The sequence below is a fragment of the Callithrix jacchus genome, chromosome X (genome assembly GCF_049354715.1).
Source record: "Callithrix jacchus isolate 240 chromosome X, calJac240_pri, whole genome shotgun sequence".
Classification (NCBI taxonomy): Eukaryota; Metazoa; Chordata; class Mammalia; order Primates; family Cebidae; genus Callithrix; species Callithrix jacchus.
Window position 1 is genome coordinate 78657576 of NC_133524.1, and position 24034 is coordinate 78681609.

The 24034-nt window shown below is 36.3% G+C and overlaps 1 long non-coding RNA gene across 1 annotated transcript in view; it reads right to left on the reverse strand.

The window, feature by feature from the left end:
- Window positions 1-4664: 4664 nt before the first annotated feature.
- LOC144581073 (uncharacterized) overlaps window positions 4665-24034 on the reverse strand; it is a 61475-nt gene continuing 42105 nt past the window's right edge. Inside the window, exon 3 of the long non-coding RNA XR_013531599.1 lies at window positions 4665-6483. This is a non-coding gene — a long non-coding RNA (uncharacterized LOC144581073). The remainder of the gene's footprint in view (window positions 6484-24034) is intronic.

Here is a 24034-nt window from a genome sequence, read left to right on the forward strand (position 1 = left end):
GGTGTCAGGGTTAAATTGCCTAAATGGAAATAAGACAATTTGTTTTAAATATGCTCTCTAAATAGTTTACTTGTTAGAATACATATTGTTTAGTCTACTTCATATACAGACACAAGATAAATTCAGGTTTAAGGGAAAATATAATTACTCCTTGATTCTCCTATTTGTTTTTATGTTTTAGTTTACTTCTAAATTTATTGTAAGATTGAATGCCATCTAGCATTTAATTTCTTTTTTTATTTTATTTTAGGTTTTGGGGTACATGTGAAGAACATGCAAGATTGTTACATAGGTACACAAGTGGCAGTGTGATTTGCTGCCTTCCTCCCCTTCACCTATATCTGGCATTTCTCCCCCTGCTATCTCTCCCCAACTCCCCACCCCCCACTGTCCCTCCCCTCTTTCCTCCTGACAGACCTCAATGTGTGATGCTCCCCTCCCTGAGTCCATGTAGCACTTAATTTCTTCTGAATAAGGTCCACACTGCAGATGAAAAAAAGGTAACAAGTATCTATAGTTCATCCTTTTTGGTTTATGAGATGGGTTTTGCTCTATGAAAAATATTAATATTTGTGTAGCCCTTGAAAACAGAAACATTGTTTTGTGCATTTATGCTAAATTTTGTCTACGAAAGATAGTATTGTATTATATTTGGTTATCTTAATTTCATCTTTAAAATAACTGTGGTAAGATAAATTTCTTAAATGGTAATTTTTGCTTTGTTTCAATTTTAAGAGCTTAGTCAAGTCTTTGTTTCTTCCCCTCAGCCAACTGCTAATGACTCTTTTTTGAGAATTACACTGGCTAGGTTCTTGGAATTTGTGGAACTTGTTTATCAGAGAAGAGACTCCAAAAAGCAGGAGAGAGAAAAAGAGCCATACTGAAGGACTTTGTACTTTCGTAATACAGAGGAAGTGGCATGATGTTTGACGGAAACCAGAGTACCTATTTGCACATAGTGTCCTCAGATTTAAAGTAGCTGTGGGATGCCAAATTAGAAAATAGGAATACTGCAAGAGGGTCATCTCTGAGAATGATTGTGAGAGAAGAGCTTCAGAGACAGGTGGAAAGAACCAGCACTGGAGAGCAGTACCAATTTATACTCTTACCAACACAGAAGCATGCTTACTTCGATTACCTTGAGCAGCATTTAGTATTAGTTTTTACAAATTGAATAGTTTGAAATCGCTCCTTTTGATCTGCATATCTTTAACTACAAGCGAAGTTGAACACATTTTCATATGTTTGATGATCATTGTATTTCCTGTCTGTGAATTTTTCGACCATATTCTTTCTTTTTCTATTGGATTTTCTTTCATTTGTTCATCATTTAATAGCGGCATTTTTTCTAGACCGAAAACTTAAGCTTTTATGTAGTCTTATTATTTTTCTTTATTACTTCTGGTTTTGTTTTCCTTTAGAAGAATTTCCCCATTCCAAAAGTATAAACAAATCCATTTACCCTTCTCTTTAGGAATTATGTATTTTCACTTTTTATAGTTAAATATTTGTTCAGTTCTCTTGAACTTATTTTTGTTTCATGAGTGAGTAGATGATACAGCTTTGTTTATTTTTTTTTAAATATAAGCCATTGTCTCCGTGGCATAGAACTTACCATCTTCAGATAAGGAACTTGAGGCTAGAGCAATTAAACAACTCACCTAAAATTTGTAAGTAAGTTATTATCAAAATTGAGACTAGAAATCTGGTCTCCTACTTAAACTTTTGGCCTGTAATTTTTCCAAGAAAATACACTGACTAATTATCACCTTCTATGCTTAATTAAGTCATTTCCTGACTTGGCAGCATTCTGATTTACTCTAACCTAGTATAAATTAGATGAAAAAAAATTTTTTTAAACTTAAACAATTATCTCCTTGCCACTAGGAAAGTGTGATTTAGAAAATAACTTATTTCTTTGTGTTTTGGAGATTTACTGCAGGAACTTCAGAGAGAAAGAGAGAAACCAGGTGTGCTTTAGTGATTGGCATAAATTGGGAAGGTAATGATCATAATGCTATCATGAGAGGGGGTTGGGGTTAGAATGGTAGCAAAGTAAGAGGAGGAAACTGGACTTCTTTATATTTTTCTCTCAGCCCAGACATCACAGAATTACCAGTTGTAGATAATTAATAAGACATGCCTTAGTTTTCTCTAGGTTAAATTAATAATAACAGCTTTCACTAATCAGCTTACTATAAGGTACTTTGTTAGGCTTTATATGAATTATCTCTGTTTCTCAGTTTATGGATGATAAAGTTAGTAATTGTTCAGTAAGAATTCAAACTCAGAACAGTTTAAATCCAGATCCTCTGCTCTCTTAATTAAATTTCAGTTCTTTCAACCTTTATTTTTTTTTCAGTAATTCTGCTTTTGAATCTTGGTTCAGAGATCCATTATTATAAGAAAGCTCACACAATTTCCACAAAGAAAATAAAATACCTAGGAATACAACTAACAAAGAATGTAAAGGACCTCTTCAGGGAGAACTACAAACCTCTGCTCAATAAAATAAGAAACGACACAAACAGATAGAGAAACATTTCATGCTCATGGTTAGGAAGAATCAATATCGTGTAGGAAGAATCAATATCATGAAAATGGCCATACTGCCCAAAGTAATTTATAGATTCAATGCTATCCCCATCAAGCTACCAATGACCTTCTTTACAGAACTCAAAAAAACCACATATGGAACCAAAAGTGGGCCCACATAGCCAAGTCAGTTCTAAGCAAAAAGAACAAAGCTGGAGGCATCACACTACCTGACTTCAAACTATACTACAAGACTACAGTAATCAAAACAGCATGGTACTGGTACCAAAACAGAGATATAGACCAATGAATCAGAACAGAGGCCTCGGAGACAATGCCACACATCTACAGCCATCTGATCTTTGACAAACCTGACAAAAACAAGCAATGGGGAAAGGATTCCCTGTTTAATAAATGGTGTTAGGAAAACTGACTAGCCATGTAGAGAAAGCAGAATCTGGACCCCTTCCTGACACCTTACACTAAAATTAACTCCAGATGAATTAAAGACTTAAACATAAGACATAACACCATGAAAACCCTAGAAGAAAATCTAGGCAAAACCATTCATGACACAGGCATAGGCAAGGACTTCATGACTAAAACACCAAAAGCATTGGCAACAAAAGCCAAAATAGACAAATGGGACCTAATTAAATTCCAGAGCTTCTGCAAAGCAAAAGAAACAGTTATTAGAGTGAAATGGCAGCCAACAAAATGGGAAAAGTGTTTTGCAATCTACCCATCTGACAAAGGGCTAATATCCAGAATCTGCAAAGAACTAAAACAGATTTACAAGAAAAAAACAAGTATATTCAAAAGTGGGCAAAGGATATGAACAGACACTTTTCAAAAGAAGACATATATGAGGCCAACAAACGTATGAAAAAATGCTCATCATCACTGGTCATTAGAGAAATGTAAATCAGAACTACATTGAGATACCATCTTACACCAGTTAGAATGGTGATCATTAAAAAATCTGGAGACAACAGATGCTGGAGAGGATGTCGAGAAATAGGAATACTTTTACACTGTTGGTGGGAGTGTAAAATAGTTCAACCATTGTGGAAGACAATGTGGGGATTCCTCAAAGACCTAGAAATAGAAATTCCATTTGACCCGGCAATCCCATTACTGGGTATATATCCAAAGGATTATAAACTGTTCTATTATAAGGACACATGCACATGAATGTACATTGCAGCATTGTTTACAATAGCAAAGACTTGAAACCAACCCAAATGCCCATCGATGATAGACCAGAAAAGAAAAATGTGGCACATATACACCATGGAATACTATGCAGCCATAAAAAATGATGAGTTCATGTCCTTTGTAGGAACACGGATGAGCCTGGAAACCATCATTCTCAGCAAACTGGCACAATAACAGAAAATCAAACACTACGTATTCTCACTCATAGGTGGGTGTTGAACAATAAGAACACTTGGATACAGGGAAGGGAGCATCACACACTGAGGTCTGTGGGGGTAGGAACTAGGGGAGGGGCAGCAGTGGGTGGGGAGTTGAGGAAGGTTAACATGCAGAGAAATGCCAGATATAGGTGATGGGGAGGAAGGCCACAAACCACACTGCCATGTGTGTACCTATGCAACAATCTTACATGTTCTTCACAAAACCTAAAATGCAATAAAATATTTTTAAAAAACACTATAAACAACTCAAGATAGAATCCTAAAATATGTTCAAGTAATCAATAGAAAGGCAAGAAAAGAGAAACAGAGGAATGAGAGCCAGAGGAAAAAAATGGAGAAAAAATAATAAAATGACAGACTTAAGTTCTAACATATCAATAATAACCTTAAATGTAAACTGTATAAATACAGCAATCAAAGGACAGAGATTGGAAGAGTGGATTAAAACAAACAAACATTACCCAGTGATACACTGTTTTCTTTCTTTCTTTTTTTTAAAATTTTTTATTGCATTTTAGGTTTTGGGGTACATGTGCAGAACATGCAAGACAGTTGCATAGGTACACACATGGCAGTGTGTTTTGCTTCCTTTCTCCCCTTCACCCACATTTGGCATTTCTCCCCAGGCTATCTCTCCCCACCTCCCCCTCCCACTGGCCCTCCCCTTTTCCCCCCAATAGACCCCAGTGTTTAGTGCTCCCCTCCCTGTGTCCATGTGTTCTTATTTTTCATCACCAGCCTATGAGTGAGAATATACAGTGTTTCATTTTCTGTTCTTGTGTCAGTTTGCTGAGAATGATGTTCTCCAGATTCATCCATGTCCCTACAAACGACACAAACTCATCATTTCTGATTGCTGCATAATATTCCATGGTGTATGTGTGCCACATTTTCCCTATCCAGTCTAACATCAATGGGCATTTGGGTTGATTCCAGGTCTTTGCTATTGTAAAGAGTGCTGTAATGAACATTCGTGTGCATGTGTCCTTATAGTAGAAGGATTTATAGTCCTTTGGACATATACCCAGTAATGGGATTGCTGGGTCAAATGGAATTTCTATTTCTAAGGCCTTGAGGAATTGCCACACTGTTTTCCACAATGGTTGAACTAATTTACACTCCCACCAACAGTGTAAAAGTGTTCCTTTTTCTCCACATCCTCTCCAGCATCTGTTGTCTCCAGATATTTTAATGATCGCCATTCTAACAGGCGTGAGATGGTATCTCAATGTGGTTTTGATTTGCATCTCTCTGATGACCAGTGATGATGAGCATTTTTTCATATGATTGTTGGCCTCATATATGTCTTCTTTCGTAAAGTGTCTGTTCATATCCTTTGCCCAATTTTGAATGGGCTTGTTTGTTTGTTTCCTGTAAATCTGTGTGAGTTCTTTGTAAATTCTGGATATCAGCCCTTCGTCAGATGGGTAAACTGCAAAGAATTTTTCCCATTCTGTTGGTTGCCAATTCACTTTATTGACTGTTTCTTTTGCCGTGCAGAAGCTGTGGAGTTTTATTAGGTCCCACTTGTCTATTTTGGCTTTTGTTGCCAATGCTTTTGGTGTTTTGTTCATGAAGTCCTTGCCTACTCCTATGTCCTGGATGGTTTTGCCTAGATTTCCTTCTAGGGTGTTTATGGTGCCAGGTCTTATGTTTAAGTCTTTAATCCATCTGGAGTTAATTTTAGTGTAAGGTGTCAGGAAGGCATCCAGTTTCTGCTTTCTGCACATGGCTAGCCAGTTTTCCCAACACCATTTGTTAAACAGGGAATCCTTTTCCCATTGCTTGTTTTTGTCCGGTTTATCAAAGATTGTATGGTTGTAGATATGTTGTGTTGCCTCCGACGCCTCTGTCCTGTTCCATTGGTCTATATCTCTGTTTTGGTACCAGTACCATGCTGTTTTGATTACTGTAGCCTTGTAGTATAGTTTGAAATCCGGTAGTGTGATGCCCCCCGCTGTGTTCTTTTTGCTTAGAATTGACTTGGCTATGCGGGCTCTCTTTTGGTTTCATATGAAGTTCAAGGTGGTTTTTTCCAGTTCTGTGAAGAAAGTCAATGGTAGCTTGATGGGGATAGCGTTGATTCTGTAAATTACTTTGGGCAGTGTAGCCATTTTCACGATATTAATTCTTCCTAACCATGAACATGGAATGTTTCTCCATCTGTTTGTGTCCTCCTTTATTTCGTTGAGCAGTGGTTTGTAGTTTTCCTTGAAGAGGTCCCTTATGTTACTTGTGAGTTGTATTCCATGGTATTTTATTCTTATTGTAGCAATTATGAATGGCAGTTCGTTCTTGATTTGGCTCTCTTTAAGTCTGTTATTGGTGTAGAGGAAGGGTTGTGATTTTTGCACATTGATTTTATATCCAGAGACTTTGCTGAAGTTGCTTATCATTTTCAGGAGTCTTTGGGCTGAGGCGATGTGGTCTTCTAGGTATACTATCATGTTGTCTTCAAATAGAGACAATTTGGCTTCCACCTTTGCGATACACTGTTTTCAAGGAACACCTGTCAAATTCAATGACAGGGGTAGGTTAAACAAAAGAATGCAAACAGACACAGCAAGTAAATACTAATTTTTAAAAGGTAAGAGTTAATACATTAGTTTCCAATTAAGTCAACTTCAGGGCAAATAAATTACTAGAGATAGAGGGACTTTAAATAATGATAAAAGATCAATTCACTCTGAAGACATAACAATCCTAAATGTTAGTGGACTAAACAATAGAGACCCAAAACAAATACATTACCCAAATACATGAAGCAAAACCTGAAAGACCCAAAGGGAAAAAGCATATGTTGAAGTCCTCATCTATACTTGTGGATTCGTATAGCTGGGGACTTACACATATTCTTCATAGGAACTGATAAAACTATAAGATAGAAAGTCATCAAAGATATAAGAGCTGAAAAACACAATAAACCAAAAGGATCAAATCGATATATATTTAACACTCCACATAACAACAGCTTAATACACATTTTTAAGCATTCATTGAACACTTGTGAAGATAGACCATACCCAGCATCATAAGACACCTCAATACATATAAAAGAATTGAAATGATATAGATATACTCACTGACAATAATAAAATCAAATTAAAAATCAACAATAAAACAAAACAAAAAAAATCCAAATACTTGAAAAGTAAACAAAATACATTTATATAGACTATCAGTCAAAGAGAAAGTCTCTAGGGAAACTAAATAATAAAATAAACATATCAAAATATAGGAGATGCAGCTAAAGCAGTGCTCAGAGAGAGGTTCATAGCATGGAATTATTACATTAAACAAGAAGAAAGTCTCCAATTAAAATTCTGATACCTTCAAAAAGCTAGAAAAAATAAAAAGACAAACACAAAGCATGCAAGCAAGCATGCAGAAAAATTATGAAATAATAGAAAGAAAAGGAGAAATCAATGAAATTGAAAATAGAATAACATTAGAGAAATTAATACAATTAAAAGCTGATTCTCAAAAAAATTATAAGATTGATAAATCTCTAGCAAGGCTGACAAAAAAAATAGACTGCACAAGTAATCAATATGGGAAATGAAACAGGAGACAGCACTACAGATCTTGCAGTTAATAAAAGGGTAATAAGGGAGGAATATGAACAACTTTACACTCATAAATTTTACAAGTTACAAGAAATGGACCAGTTTTCTAAAAATCACACACTCTAAAATCTCAACCACAATGAAATATTCCTTGCTACTAAACAGTTAAAAATAATTAAAATAAATGCTACACCATGTTTTCTAAAAATTCAAAGACATAACATTTCCTAATTTTATGAGGCCAGTATTATCCTTCTACCAAAACCAGACAAAGACAGTATAAAATAAGAAAACTACAGACCAATATCTATCAAGAAAGTAGGAGAAATTTTTGAAAATACATTGGTAAATCTAATCCAACAATGTACAAAAAAACTACATGCCATGACAAAGTGTGATTTATTTTCCAGGTATGTAAGGCTGGTTGAACATTTGCCTCAATTAAGGTAATCCATCATTTTAAAATTTTTTGTTTTTAATTGTTTGTGGGTCCATAGTAGGTGTATATATTTGTCAACAGGTGAAAGAAGAAAAATCATATGATCATATTAACGTATACAGAAGGCAAATTTGACAAAATTTGACAGATATTGTTGATAAAAACTCTCAGCCAGTTAGCAATAGAGAAAAATTACTTCAACTTGATAAAGAACGTGTACAAAAATCTTATTGTTAACATATTAAATTGGGAAAGACTGAATGCTTTCTCCCTAAGGCTGTGAAAGAGGTATGCTCTCACCACTCTTCCTTAACACTGTCCAGAAAGTTTTAATCAGCACAGTAAGACAAGAAAAAGAAATAAAAGATATGCAGTTAAAAGGAAAGAAAAAAAAATTGTCCCTATTTGCATATGATATGATTGTTTACATAGAAAATCCACTGAAGTCTATTAAAAAACTTCTAGAGCTAATAAGTATGTTCAGTAAGTTTGGAAGATACCAGATCAACATACAAAAGTTAATTACATTTCTGTATACTAACTATGAACAGGTGGAAAGTAAAGTTAAAAGCACAACACCATTTACAATTGTTACAAAAAATAAAATATTTATGTATACACTTAAAAAACATACAATTCTATAGGCTCAAAATGATAAACTATTGATGAAGGAAATAATATCTCAAATAAATTGAGAGACATATAATGCTCACAGAATGGAAAACTCAGTATCTAAAAGGTATGAATTCTCTCCAATTGGTCTATAGATTTAATGTAATTCTTGTTAAAATTTCAAGCTTTTGTAAACATAGACAAGTTTATTCTAAAACTGCTATGAAAATGCACAGGTCCTAGAATAACTAAAGCAGTTTCCTAAAGAAGAATAAAACAGAAAGAATCACTTCATACCATGTTAAGGTTTGCTATATGACCACTGTAATCAAAGCAGTGTGGTTTGACAGAGGAAGCAATGCATACATCAAGGGATGCAGGAAACTGATTTTTTTGTAAAGGTGCAAACACAAATCAATGAAGGGTAGTCTTTTCAACAAATGATACTAGAACCTTTGGATATCCATAGGCAACAATGAACCTTGGCCTTAACTTACACCTTATCTAACTAACTCACAAAGAGGCAGAGCAAGATGGCAGAATGGAAAGCACCATCAATTATCTTCTCTGAAAGAACACCAATTTAACAACTATTTACACATAAAAAAAAAATCTTCATAAGAACCAATACTCAGGTAGGTGAGCCCACATAGTACCTGGTTTTAACTCTATATTGCTAAAAGAGGCACTGAATAGATAGAAAAAGCAGTCTTGAATCGCTGATATCACCCCTCCGCCACTACCCCGGGAGAAGCAGCATGGTGCAGCGAGCAACTCGGTACTGCAAGAGGAAGAATACAGCAATAGTGAGGCACTGAACTCAGTGTTATCCTGCTATAGCAGAAAGGAAAACTGAACCAAACTCAGCTGATGCCTGCTCACAGAGGGAGCATTTAAACCAGCCCTAATCAGAAGGAAATTGTGATCCTATTGGTCAGAACTTGATTTCCTGCAAACCACACAAAGGAGGACTCCAGCACCCCCTGTCTTCAAGTAAACTTTAAAGACAGTCGATGCAATAAGGATTGCACGTCTTAGGCAAGTCCTAGGGCTGAGTTGAGCCCAGAGACAGTGGACTGGGGAGCTCATAACCTACTGAGATAGCAGCTGGAGCAGCCAAGGGATTGTTGGCATCAGCCCTCCCCTACCCCCAGGCTGCACAGTTCGCAGTCTTAAAAGAGACCTCTTCTTTCTACTTGAGGAGAGGAGAGGAAAGAATGAGGAGGACTTTGACTTGTACCTTGGATTCCAGCTGAGTCACCATAGGATAGAGCACCAGAGTTATGAGTTCACTGTTTCAGGCCCTAGCTCCCAGATAACATTTCCAGACATACCCTGAGCCAGAAGGGAATCTGCTGCCTTAAAGGGAAGGACCCAGTCTGGCAGCATTCATTACCCACTAACTGAAAAGCCATTTGGCCCTGAACAACCCGTAGCGATTACCTGGTACTGCATCAAGGCCTTGGGTGAGCTTCTGAGACGTTTTTCCTTCAGGTTAGATTCAGAATATGACCCACTGTGGTGGATACAGTGCCAAACTCCTTATGGCTGAGAAAAGCAGATGGAAAAGTAAAGGAAACTTTGTCTTGCACCTTAGTTACTGGCATGGCCACAGGAAGCTAGTGCATCAAGCAGACTCCTGGGATCCCTGATTTCAGGACTTGACTCTTGGTTAGCATCTCTGGACCTGTCCTGGGGCTGAGGGGAGCCCACAGCCCTGAAGGGTGAGTCCCAGGAAAGGCAACATTCATCACAAGCTGACTGAAGAGCCCTTGGACCTTAAGGGAACATCAGTGGTAGTCTGGAAGAACTCCCCATGCTCTTATATGGTGGTGGCTACCAGGAGGGGCTCCTCTGCCTTTGAAAAGGACAGGGAAGAGTGGGAAGGACTGCATCTTGTGGTTTGAGTGCCAGTTCAGCCACAGTACAATAGAACACCAGGTAGGCTTCCATGGTTTGTGAATCTAGTCCCTGACTCCCAGAGAGCACCTCTGGATTCACCCAAGGCCTGGGGGAAGTCACCACCCTGCAGGGAGGGACAAAGGCCTGGCTGGCCTTTCCATCTGCTGATTATAAATCCCCAAGGCATTAAATGAACATCAGCAATAGCAAGGGAGTGGTTATAGCAAGCTTTGGGAGAGACCCAGTGCTGTACTGACAACAGGTCTGACCCAGCTCAGTTACAGTGACAGTGGCCACAAGAGTGCTTATGTCGCTCCACCCCCAGCTTCAGGTGGTGCATAATGGAGAGAGAGAGAAAGAGAGAGAGAGAGAGAGAGAGAGAGAGAGAGAGAGAGAGAGAGAGAGAGAGAGAGAGAGAGACCTTTTGTTTAGGAGAAAGTAAGGGAAGAAAACAAGACTCTCTGCGTGGTAACCCAGAGTATTCTCCCAGATCTTGTCCAAGGTCATCAAGGTGGCACCTTTACTAGTTTTCAAGAACCAAAATGTTACTGGGCTTTGAAAGCATTCTCAAACAGATACAGCTTAGAATACAACACCCAAGTCCTTTTTAATATCTGAACAATAAGTAATCACTTGAAGGTGATTATTCACTGGTGAAATCTCACTGATAATAGTAAGTTAAACAGAAAAACACAAAGTGTTATAACACCATAACTGTTATGTAAACTACTTTTGATAAGTAGAAAGACTAAATGATGAATCAATAAAAAATGACTATGACAACTCTTCAATACATAGGCAGTATAATAAGATGTAAATAGAAACAACAAAAAGCTAAGAAGCAAGGGAATGAAGTTAAGGTATAAAGTTTTTATTAATTTTTTAAATTGTTTATTTGTTTATGCAGACAGTATTTATTATCAGCTTAAAATCATTCATTATTAGATGGTATTTGCAAGCCTCATGATAACTTCAAACAAAAAAAAACATACAATGGATACACAGAAAATAAAAAAAAAAACAAGAAACTTGTTTATATCAGAAGAGAAAATCATCTTCACTAAAGGAAGACAGAAAGGAGAGAAAGAAGAGAATGTCACAAAACAACCAGAAAACAAATAATGAAATGGCAGGGTGAGTTCTTACTTATCAATAATCATGTTGAATATCAATGTACTAAACTCTCCAATCAAAAGACACAGAGTGACTGAATAAATGAAAAAACAAGACCCACTATCTGTTGCCTAAAATAAATACAATTCACATATGAAGACACACACAGAGTGAAAATGAAGGGATGGAAAAATACATTCCATGACAATGGAAACCAAAAGAAAGCACAGAAATAGCTATACTTACATCAGGCAAAATAGATTTCAAGATAAAACTATAACAAGAGACAAAGAAGGTTGCTATATAATGATAAAGTGGTCAATTCAACAAGATGTTATACCAATGTTAAACATGCATACAACCCTGGAGCACCTATATTTATAAAGCAAATATTATTAGGGCTAAAAAGAGAGATAGGTCCCCATACAGTAGTAGCTGGAGACCTCAACACCCCACTCTCAGCATTGTACAGATCTTTCAGACAGAAAATTTAAAAAAAAAATAGACCTATCTGCACTATAGAGACTAATGGTTTCTAAGAGATATTTACAGAACACTTCATTCATCAGCTGCAGAATAAACATTATTTTCCTGAGCACATAAATGATTCTCAAGAATAGACCATACATGAGGGCACAAAACAAGTCTTAAAAACATTTTACAAAGTTGAAGTAATATCAAGCATCTTCTCTGACTACAATGAAACAAAATTAGAAATCAATAACAGAAGGAATTTTGGAAACTATGAAAATACATAAAAATAAATAATAAACATAAGAGCAGAAATAAATAAATTTGAAATGGGGAAAGCAAACAAAAGATCAATAAAACAGAAAGTTGCTTTTTTGAACAAGTAAACAAAATTCACAAACCCATGGGCAGACTAACTGAAAAAAATAGAGAAGATTCAATTAAATAAAATAAGAAATGAAAAAGGAGATATTGCAACTGACATTGTAGAAATTTGAAGGATCATCAGGGGCTACTATGAGCAACCATATGCCAATAAATTGGAAAATCTAGAAGAAATGAACAAATTCCTAGAAAAATGCAACCTACAAAAATTGAACCAGGAAGAAATCCAAAACCTGAACAGATCAACAGATAACAAAATTGAAGCCATAAGAAAAAGTATCCCAGTAAATAAAAGCTGATGGTTTCACTGCTAAATTCTATCAAACATTTAAATAAGTATTAATACCATTCTTATTCAAATTATTCTGATAAATTGAGGCACAAGGAATGTTTCCAACCTCATTCTACAAGGCTACTATTACCCTGATAACAAAACCAGACAAAGTCACATTAAAAAAAAGAAAACTACAGGCCAATATGCCTCAGAAATATTGATGCAAAAATCCTCAACAAAATACTTCAAAACTGAATTCAACAGTACACTAAAAAGATCAGGCTGGGCTTGATGGCTCACACCTGTAGTCCCAGCAGGCTGAGGCGGGTAGATCACTTGAAGCCAGAAGATCAAGACCAGCCTGGCCAACATGATGAAACCCTAATCTAATAAAAATACAAAAATTAGCCAGGTTTGGTGGCCCACGGCTGTAATCCTGGGAGGCTGAGGCATAAGAATTGCTTGAACCTGGGAGGTAGAGGCTGCAGTGAGTTAAGATCAAGCCACTGTACTCCAGACAGGGTGACAGAGTGAGACTCTGCCTCAAATATATATACATATATATGTATTTATCAAGACCAAGAGGGATTTGTCTCTGGGATGGAAGGATGGTTCAGTATATGCAAACCAAGCAATGTGATATATCATGCCAAAACAATGAAGGGAAAAACCATATGATCATTTCAATTGATGCTGAAAAAGCATTTGATACAATTCAACATCCCTACATGATAAGAAACTCTCAAAAAAGTGAAGATGGCAGGAACATGCAACATAATAAAAGCCATACATGAGAGAACCACAGCTGGTATCATACTGAATAGGGAAAAACTGAAAGCCTTTTCCATAAAATCTGGAATGGAAAGATGCCCATTTTTACCACTACTATTTAACATAGTACTAGAAATCCTAGCTAGAGCAATCAGACAAGAAAAACAAATAAAAGATCGCAAAATTGAAAAGAAAGAAGTCAGATTATCCTTGCTTATATTTCAAAAAAAAAACCAAAAAACTAAAAACTCTAGAAAAAACCTGTTAGACAGATTAAAAAATTCAGAAAAGTTGCAGGATACAAAATCTACATATGAAAACCAGTAGCAGTTCTATACGCCAACAGTGAATAATCTGAAAACGAAGTTTAAAAAGTCCACACTACCCTAAGCAATCTACAGAATTAATGCAACTCCTGTCAAAATACTGATAACATTCTTCACCAAAATAGAAAAAAAAAATATTCTGAAATTTATAGGGAACTGCAGAAGACCCAGAATAGCCAAAGTTATCCTAAGCAAAAAGAACAAAACTGGAGGAATCCTGTTACCTGACTTTAAATTCTACAGAGCTATAGTAATCAAAACAACATGGTACTGGCATAAAAACAGAAACATACACCAATGGAACAGAAGAGAAATCTCAGACTAAATTCACATATCTACAGTGACTTCATTTTTAACATAGGTGTCAAGAATATACACTTGGGAAAATATAGTCTCTTCAATATATGGTGCTAGGAAAACTGGATATCAGCATGCAGAATGATGAAACTTGACCCCTATCTCTTGCCATATACAAAAATCAAATCGAAATGGGTTAAAGACTTAAATCTGACTCTCCAAGCTATGAAACTAATGCAAAGGAACATTGGAGAAACTCCCCAGAACAATTGTCCAGGCAAAAATTTCTTGAGCATTATCCCACAAGCACAGGCAACAAAAACAAATGTGGACAAATGGGATCACGTCAAATTAAAAAGCTTCTGCACAGCAAAAGAAACAATCAACAAAATAAACAGACAACCTACAGAATTGGAGAAAATATTTGCAAACTATCCATTTGACTGGGGATTCATGACCAGAATATATAAGGCGCTCAAACAACTCTATAGGAAAAAATCTAATAATTTAATTAAAAATGGGCAAAAGATTAGGCATTTCTCAAAAGAAGGCATACAAATGGCAAGCAGACATATAAAAAGGTGCTCAGCATCATTGATTATCAGAGAAGTGCACATCAAAACTACAGTGATATATCATCTCGCCCTGGTTAAAATGGCTTATATTCAAAAACAGCAGTAAATAACAAATGCTGGTAAGGATGTGGAGAAAAGGGAATCCTTGTACACTGGTGGTGGGAATGTAAATTAGTGCAACCACTGTGGGGAGCAATTTGGAAGTTCATCAAATGGCTAAAAATAGAGCTACAATATGATCCAGCAATCCCACTGCTGGATATATACCCAAAGGAAATAGTATCAGTATACTAAAGAGATATCTGCAGTTTTATATTTGTTGCAGCCCTGTTTATAAATGCCAAGATTTGAAATTAACCTCAGTGTCTACCAACAGATGAACGGTTAAAGAAAATGTGGCACAGATACACAATCGAGTACTATTCAGCCATAAAAAAGAATGAGATACAGTCATTTGCAACAATATGAATGGAACTGGAGATCATTATGTTAAGAGAAATAAGTGAGGAACAGAAAGGCAAACATCACATGTTTTCACTTATTTGTAGGATCTAAAAAAAAAAAAAAAGAAGAAGAATTCATGAACATAGAGAGAATGAAGATTACCAGAGCCTGGGAAGCATAGTGCAGGACTCAGGGGTGGGTTGTAGGGGAGGATGGTTAATGAGTGAAAAAAAAATAGTTAGAAATAATGAATAAGACATACTATTTGATTGCACAACATAGTGACTATAGTCCATAATAACATAATTATACATTTTAAAATCGCTTAAAGAGTGTTACTAGGTTGTTTGTAACACAAGGGGTAAGTGCTTGAGGAAATGGATACTGTATTCTCTCAGATGTGATTATTTCACATTGCAAGCCTGAATCAAAACATCTCATGTACTCCATCAATATATACACCTACTATATACCCACAAAAATAAAAAATAAAAAGCATAAAAAGAAAACTCACAATGGATCATGGACTTACATGTAAAATATAAAACTATAACATTTTTAGGGAAGAAAAGGAGAAAAATCTTTGATATCTAGGAACTAGACAGAGTTCTTATATTTAACACCAAAATTATGATTCAGAACAGAAAATACAATTGCTAAATTGTGCCCAATCAAAACAACAAACTTTTGCTCTATGGAAGATGCCGTGAGGAGGATGAAAAGACGTGCTATGGACAAGGAGAAAATATTTGAAAATTGCATATCAGACAAAGGTCTAGTATATATAAATAACTCTTAAAACTTAACCAAAAAAACTCCCTACAATTCATCAAACAATTAGAAGTAATTAGAGAGTGGCCAAAAGACACAAATAGACATTTTATCAAAGAGAATTATAGATGGCAAATAAGCACATAAATAGATGTTCAACATTATTAGCAATTACAAAAATCAAAGTAAACTACAAAAAGTTATCATTACATGTCTATCAGAACAGCTAAAATATAAATTAGTAATATTAGGAAATTCTGGCAAGAATGTAGAGAAATGGATTATGTATACATTGCAGGTGAGAATGTAAAATGGCACAGCCACTCAGCAATTGCCCTCTGGGTCATTTTTCCCTGGAGAGTTAAAACTTATATTCACGCATAAAGCTGTAGAGGAATGTTCATGGCAGCTTTATTCATAATAGTCAAAAACTGTAAAAATGCAAATGTCCTTCAATGTGTTAATGGTTAAGGTATGGAACATCTATACCATGGAATAATTACACAGCAATGTGAAGGAATGAACTATTGATACATCCAACCACTTGAATAAATTTCCAGGGAATTAAGCTAAGAGAAAACAACAACAACAACAACAACAACCCCAAACAGTCACATATTTTGTGAATCCTTTTAAAACATTCTTTAAATAACAAAATTTTAGAAATGATTAACAGATTGCCAGGGATTAGGAACAGGGTAGAAATTGGGAAGGAGCTAGGGGTGTAGTTAGAAAAACAACACAACGGACCCTTGTGGTAATGGAATTGTTTTGTATCTAGACTGTGATAGTGTGTACATGAACCTAATACACACACACACAAACAAATGAGTGCATATAAATATGTAGAAATGTGAATAAGATCAGAGGATTATCTCCTGTAAATAGCCTGTTTTTGATATAGTTTTGAAAGTCATAACCATTGGGAGAAACTGGGTAAAGTACATGGAATCACTCTATATTATTTCCTATTATTTCATAACTTCATATGAATCTATAGTTCTCTCAACAAAAATTTCAATTAAAAAAAGGTGGATAAATCTGGCTCATGGAATGGAGTTTGTCAACCTCTTCTTTAAAAAACTAATATAATTTTGTTTTCTAAAAATTAAATGGTCTTCGTAGTTGGTGGTGTAGCTGGTATTCTCCTGCAGCATGTTTGCCTCCAAAGTAGTAATGCGGGCAGACATTGTACTATGTGAATGTGATCCAAGTCTAGGTGAGCCAACGTATGGACAGAAGTGAAGCCAGGCTAACACATATTAGCAACATGTACCATCATGCTGATTCACTTGTTATTTAACCAAAATGACTGAGACAGCCTAAAGTTTAAATGAGGGTTGAAATTCCCAATGCTCTGTCCCTCTGTGTAGAGCTCCACATCCCTGCAGGTCTTCCAACTTCAAACTTCAAGTCATTGGTTAAATATTAGTGCCTCAATGAGACCTTTCCTGATGATGTATTTTAAAAATCATCTCTCTATTCCTTTTATTTGCTTTATCACTTTAAATAAGCAACTTAATTTAATTTATTTACTTATTTATTTGGTTTATTTTCTATCTCCTACTCTAGAATGTAAGCTCTATAGGGCAAGGATTTTTGTCTACTTTGCTCCACTGTATCCCACAGGCCTATCTCATTACAAGTGTTCAATAATTACTTATTTAATCAATGAATAAATGGGATAACTCCTCTCTCTTCTATTGAGAGGTGACTTCTCAGTAGATTGATTTCTTGTCTTGCACTCTGCTTGTCAGTGTGATTGACAAAGCAGGTACCCCTGAATAACTTGTGGTCATTGATATCAGTAGTTTAAGATGAAGCTCATAGTTCAGGAGTCTTCTGATTATAGTTCAATGATGGGCCTAGAAAAATTAAGCTTAAGTACTAACACAAGCATGAGAAGCTCCATGAATTTTCCTACCCTAATAGATTCTTATGGATAGTGGGACTCCCTTAGAAGCAGATGCTCTTTACATGTGTGCAAAGCCTGGCAGAGATTTGAAGTGAGTCTGGGTCTGCTGGACAATTTTTTTTACATTTTCTTAAAATTATACTTTAAGTTCTGGGGTACACGTGTAGAATGTGCAGGTTCGTTTCATAGGTATACACGTGCCATAGTGATTTGCTGCATCCATCACCCTGTCATCTACATTAGGTATTTCTCCTAATGGTATCCCTCTCCCAGACCCCATCCCTTGCCAGGCCCCAGTGTGTGATGTTGCCCTCCCTGTGTCCATGTGTTCTCATTGTTCAACATCCATGAAGCTGGACCATTATTACGTTTCCTATTGCCTTGAAATTTGTTAGTGTGTGGGTATACAGGCAGCCAAGATCCCCCTAACTTGAGACAAAGCTGTAGTGGGAGGGCTTAGCTAATATTATCATTACTGAGTAGCTGCAGCATTTCTTGCCAGTGGGCCTGGCACACTTTTACATAAAGTTGCATAATATTCTGCAATAAGGTGTTTTCTTCTAGTGCATTCACTCAGTCATAGCTGGTACTAGACTGAAGCAGGATGCCTAAGAGGTGGATGCAGGTGACTAGGTAGCCTTTCAGCTGTGTATACAGGTCCCAGATGACTAGCCTTAGCTATTTATAACAGTTGTTCACATAAAAGTGTCTAAAGTTTTTCCTTGAATGTCAGGTTAGGGTAGTATTATTCCTATAGCACGTCTTTTCCAAAACTGGTACTCTTACACAATGTCTGTCCCCTACCTTGAAAGTATTGGTATCTCCTCATATACAAGAAGTCACATACCATCCAGAGTACTAATACTAACTCAATATAGGTCTGGCATAGGAACCTATGGAGAGAATGCCTAGTCTATATATTTTCCATCAGACAGGATATTTAAAACATTCTGCCTTCCTCAGAATGACGCCTGAGTTTCCAGGAGTTATACAAAAAACTTTTTTCCACTGACCCAGATAAAGGTAAATGTTTTAAATGGCATTATATGCCTGAAAAATTGTACAAATGTTGTGTCCTGAGATGTAAGAGTAAGACCTTTGATTACAGAACCAATAGTTCTATAATTACTCTCTTCCAAACATTGTTTAGTTACTTTCCAATAATGTTGTCCTAATGAAAAGAGTGCATACCGTCTTCCACAACGGTTGAACGAATTTACATTCCCACCAACAATGTAAAAGCATTCTTACTTCTCTGCAACCCTGCCAGCATCTGTTGTTTCTTGACTTTCTAATAATCACCATTCTGACTGGGAAGAGATGGTATCTTATTGTGATTTTGATTTGCATTTCTGTGATGATCGGTGATGTTGAGCTTTTTTTTCATATGTTTTTTCGGCTGCATGAATATCTTCTTTTGAGAAGTGTCTGCTCATGCCCTTTGCCTACTTTTTAATTTTTTTTTTTTGCAAATTTGTTTAAGTTGCTTGAAGATTCTGGATATTAGACCTTTGTCAGATGGGTAGATTGCAAAAATTTTCTCCCACTCTGTAGGTTGCCTGTTCACTCTGATGATATTTTCTTTTGCTGTGCAGAAGCTCTTTAGTTTAATTAGATCCCATTTGTCAATTTTTGCTTTTGTTGCCATTGATTTTGGAGTTTTCATCATGAAATCTTTGCCTATGCCTATGTCCTGAATGATATTGCCTAGATTTTCTTCTAGGGTTTTTATAGTTTTGGGTTTTACATTTAAGTCTTTAATCCATTTTGAGTTAATTTTATATAATGTGTAAGGAAGAAGTCCACTTTCAATTTTCTGCATATGACTAGCATGTGATCCAGAAATCCCATTACTGGGTATATAACCAAAGGAATATAAATCATTCTATTACAAACAAACCACCATGGCAAACTTTTACCTATATAACAAACCTGCACATGTACCCCAGAACTTCAAAGAAAAATTAAAATTAAAAAAAAGAAAAGTCTGCACAATTGCTGCCAGCTCATCTATATCAATATGTGTAGTGCTTCTGAAACTATGGGTTTCATAATATGATGATCATGTCCTACACTTTAGGCTGTGGAGAGTTCAGTAAAAGTCCTACCCAGAGGGCCAGAGGCTCTTGAGTGATAAGATGAACCAATGACCATTTGAGTCAGAGGGAGAATTGAAATGTTAGTTAAGGAGGTAACCAAAAATTTTAGGGTGATTTTATCTCTCTTGGTTAATACTTAACTCACCTGTGAAATTCCGTCAGTTTTTTTTTTTTAATAGAGACAGTGTCTCACTGTGTTGTCCAGGCTGGTCTTAAACTCCTGGCAAGCCATGCCCCTCCCAGCTTCTCAAAGTGTTGGGATTATAGGCATAAGCCATAGTTCCCAGGCTATCAGTTTCTTTAATACTAAAAAAGTCTGTAAATGTATGATAAAGGCACAACTTTTATGTATTAATTTTAAAAAGGGTAAAAGAAAGGGGTACTTTTTCTTTACTTCAAAATAAATCCCTATAGAATATTCATCTCTGAGATTTGAAATGTGGATATAATTTATTGGTATACTTGAGTGTTTTTGTCATTCAAATGTTTTTATGCAATTAAATCTTAAGGGGAAACTGTTGAATTTAATATTTCTAGTAATAAAAATAATGTATTATATGAAAAATGTGTATGATATAGTTGTAGGTGAAGAGGGCTCATTCAAAATTGTATTTGCTATATAATCTCAAGTCTCAATCCCATATCAACCTCAGTAAACATATCTTAGCAGGTTTAGGACTTGTTGGGTATTTCTTGACTCAGGAAAATTTGTGGCTTATTGAAGACATCATTCCACATATAAGATCAATAGAAATCCCAGAAAATTTACTCTAAGTGTATTAGGAAGATGCTGTGGAAATGTCCAGAGGCAAATAACATGTGTGCATACTTCTTTTTTCCTTCTTATTTATTTATTTATTTTTAATTTTACTTTAAGTTCCAGTATTCAAGGGGAGAATGTGTAGGTTTGTTACATAGGTATATGTACGCAATGGTGGTTTGCTGCACCTACTAACCAGTCACCTAGGTTTTAACCCCTTCATGCATTAGCTATTTTTCCTAATGCTCTCCTCCCCTTGCCCCTCACCTCACAACTGACCCTGGTGTATGTTGTTCCCCTCCCTGTTTCCATGTGCCCTCATTGTTCAACTCCCACTTATGAGCGAGAACATGTGGTGCTTGGTTTTCTCTTCCTGTGTTAGTTTGCTGAGTATGATGGCTTCCCTCTTCATCCACGTCCCTGCAAAGGACATAATCTCATTCCTTTTTATGGCCACATAGTATGCCACATTTTCTATTTAATTATTTATTTAATTGCACTATAGGTTCTGGGGTACATGTGCAGAACATGCAGGATCGTTGCATAGGTACATACGTGGTAATATTGTTTGCTGCCTCCATGCCCCTATTATCTATATCTGGCATGTTATCCCTCCCCAAACTACCTACCCCCCTCTGTCCCTCCCCTATTCCCCCACAACTGACCCCAGTGTGTGATGCTCCCCCTCTCTGTCTATGTGATCTCATTGTTCAACACCCACCTATGAGTGAGAACATGTAGTGTTTGATTTTCTGTTCTTGTGTCAGTTTGCTGAGAAAGATGGTTTCCAGATTCATCCATGTCCATACAAAGGACAAGAACTCATCATTTTTTATGGCTGCATAGTATTCCATGGTGTATATGTGCCACATTTTCCTTGCCCAGTCTATCATTGATGGGCATTTGGGTTGGTTCCAGGTCTTTGCTATTGTAAACAGTGCCACAATGAACATATGGGTGCATGTCTTTATAATAGAATGATTTATAATCCTTTGGATATATAACCAGTAATGAGATTGCTGAGTCAATTGGAATTTCTATTTTTAGGTCCTTGAGAAATCAACACACTGTCTTCCACAATGGTTGAACTAATTCACACTCCCACCAACAGTGTAAAGTGTTCCTTTTTCTCCACGTCCTCTCCAGCATCTGTTGCCCCCAGATTTTTTAATGATCACCATTCTAACTGGAGTGAGATGGTATCTCAATGTGGATTTGATTTGCATTTCTCTGATGACCAGTGATGATGAGCATTTTTTCATATGTTTCTTGGCCCCATATATGTCTTCTTTTGTAAAGTATTTGTTCATATCCTTCTCCCACTTTTGAATGGGCTTGTTTTTTTTTTTTTTTTTTTTTTTTTTAAATCTGTTTCAGTTCTTTGTAGATTCTGGATATTATCTCTTTGTCAGATGGGTAGATTGCAAAAATTTGTCCCCATTCTGTTGGTTGCCAGTTCACTCTAATGATTGTTTCTTTTGCTGTACAGGAGCTCTGGAGTTTAATTAGATCCTATTTGTCTATTTTGGCTTTTGTTGCCAATGCTTTTGATGTTTTAGTCATGAAGTCCTTGCCTATGTCTACATTCTGAATGGTTTTGCCTAGGTTTTCTTCTAGGGTTTTTATGGTGTTATGTCTTATGTTTAAGTCTTTAATCCATCTGGAGTTAATTTTAGTGTAAGGTTTCAGGAAGGGGTCCAATTTCTGCTTTCTGCACATGGCTAGCCAGTTTTTTCAACACCATTGATTAAACAGGGAATCCTTTCCCCATTGCTTATTTTTGTCAGGTTTACAAAAGATTGTATGGTTGTAGATATGTTGTGTTGCCTTCGATGCCTCTGTTCTGTTTCATTGGTCTATATCTCTGTTTTGGTACCAGTAGCATGCTTTTTTGATTACTATAGCCTTGTGGTATATTTTGAAGTCAAGTAGAGTGATGCCTCCAGCTTTGTTCTTTTTGCTTAGGATTGTTTTGGCTCTGCGGGCTCTCTTTTGGTTCCATATGTAGTTTGAGGTGGTTTTTTCAAGTTCTGTAAAGAATGTCATTGGTAGCTTGATGGGGATAGCATTGAAACTATAAATTACATTGGGGAGTATGGCCATTTTCACAATATTGATTCTTCCTAACCATGTGCTGGAATACTTTTCCATCTGTTTGTGTCCTCTCTGATTTCCTTGAGCAGTGGTTTCTAGTTCTCCTTGAAGAGGTCCTTTACATCCTTTGTTAGTTGTATTCCTAGGTATTTTATTCTTCTTGTAGCAATTGTGAATAGCAGTTCATTCTTAATTTGGCTCTCTTTAAGTCTGTTAATGGTGTATAGGAATGCTTGTGATTTCTGCACATTGATTTTGTATCCTGAGACTTTGCTCAATTTGCTTATCAGTTTCAGGAGATTTGGGGCTGAGGCAATGGGTTCTTTTAAATATACAATCACGTTGTCTGCAAATAGAGACAATTTGACTTCCTCCTTTCCTGACTGAATACCATTTATTTATTTTTCTTGCCTGATTGCTCTCGCTAGAACTTCCAATGCATATTGAATAGGAGTGATGAGAGAGGGCATCTTTGTCTAGTACCATATTTCAAAGGGAATACTTCCAGTTTTGCCCATTCAGTATGATATTGACTGTGGGTTTGTCACAAATAGCTTTTATTATTTTGAGATATGTTTCTTCAGTACCTAGTTTATTGAGAGTTTTTAGCATAAAGTGTTGTTGGATTGTGTCAAAGGCCTTCTCTGCATCAGTTGAGATAATCATGTGGCTTTTGTCTTTGGTTCTGTTTATGTGATGGATTAAATTTATAAACTCGTATATGTTGAGTCAAGCTTGCATCCCCGGGATGAAGCCTACTGGATTGTGATGGATACGCTTTTTGATGTGCTTTTGCAATCGGGTTGCCAGTATTTTATTGAAGATTTTTGGGTCTATGTTCATCATGGATATTGGCCTGAAGTTTTCCTTTTTTTGTTGAGTCTCTGCCAGGTTTCGGTATCAGGATGATATTGGTCTCATAATGATTTGGGAAGGATTCCCTCTTTCTGGATTGTTTGGAAAAGTTTCAGAAGGGGTGGTACCAACTCCTCTTTGTATGTCTGGTAGAATTGGGCTGTGAAACCATCTGGACCTGGGCTTCTTTTGGTTGGTGGGCTATTAATTGCTGCCTCAACTTCAGCCCTTGTTATTGGTCTAATCAGGATTTTGACTTCTTCCTGGTTTAGGCTTTGAAGGGCGCAAGTGTCCAGGAATTTATCTGTTTCTTCCTGATTCACTGGTTTATGTGCATAGAGTTGTTTGTAGTAACCTCTGATGGTAGTTTATATTTCTGTGGAATCAGTGTT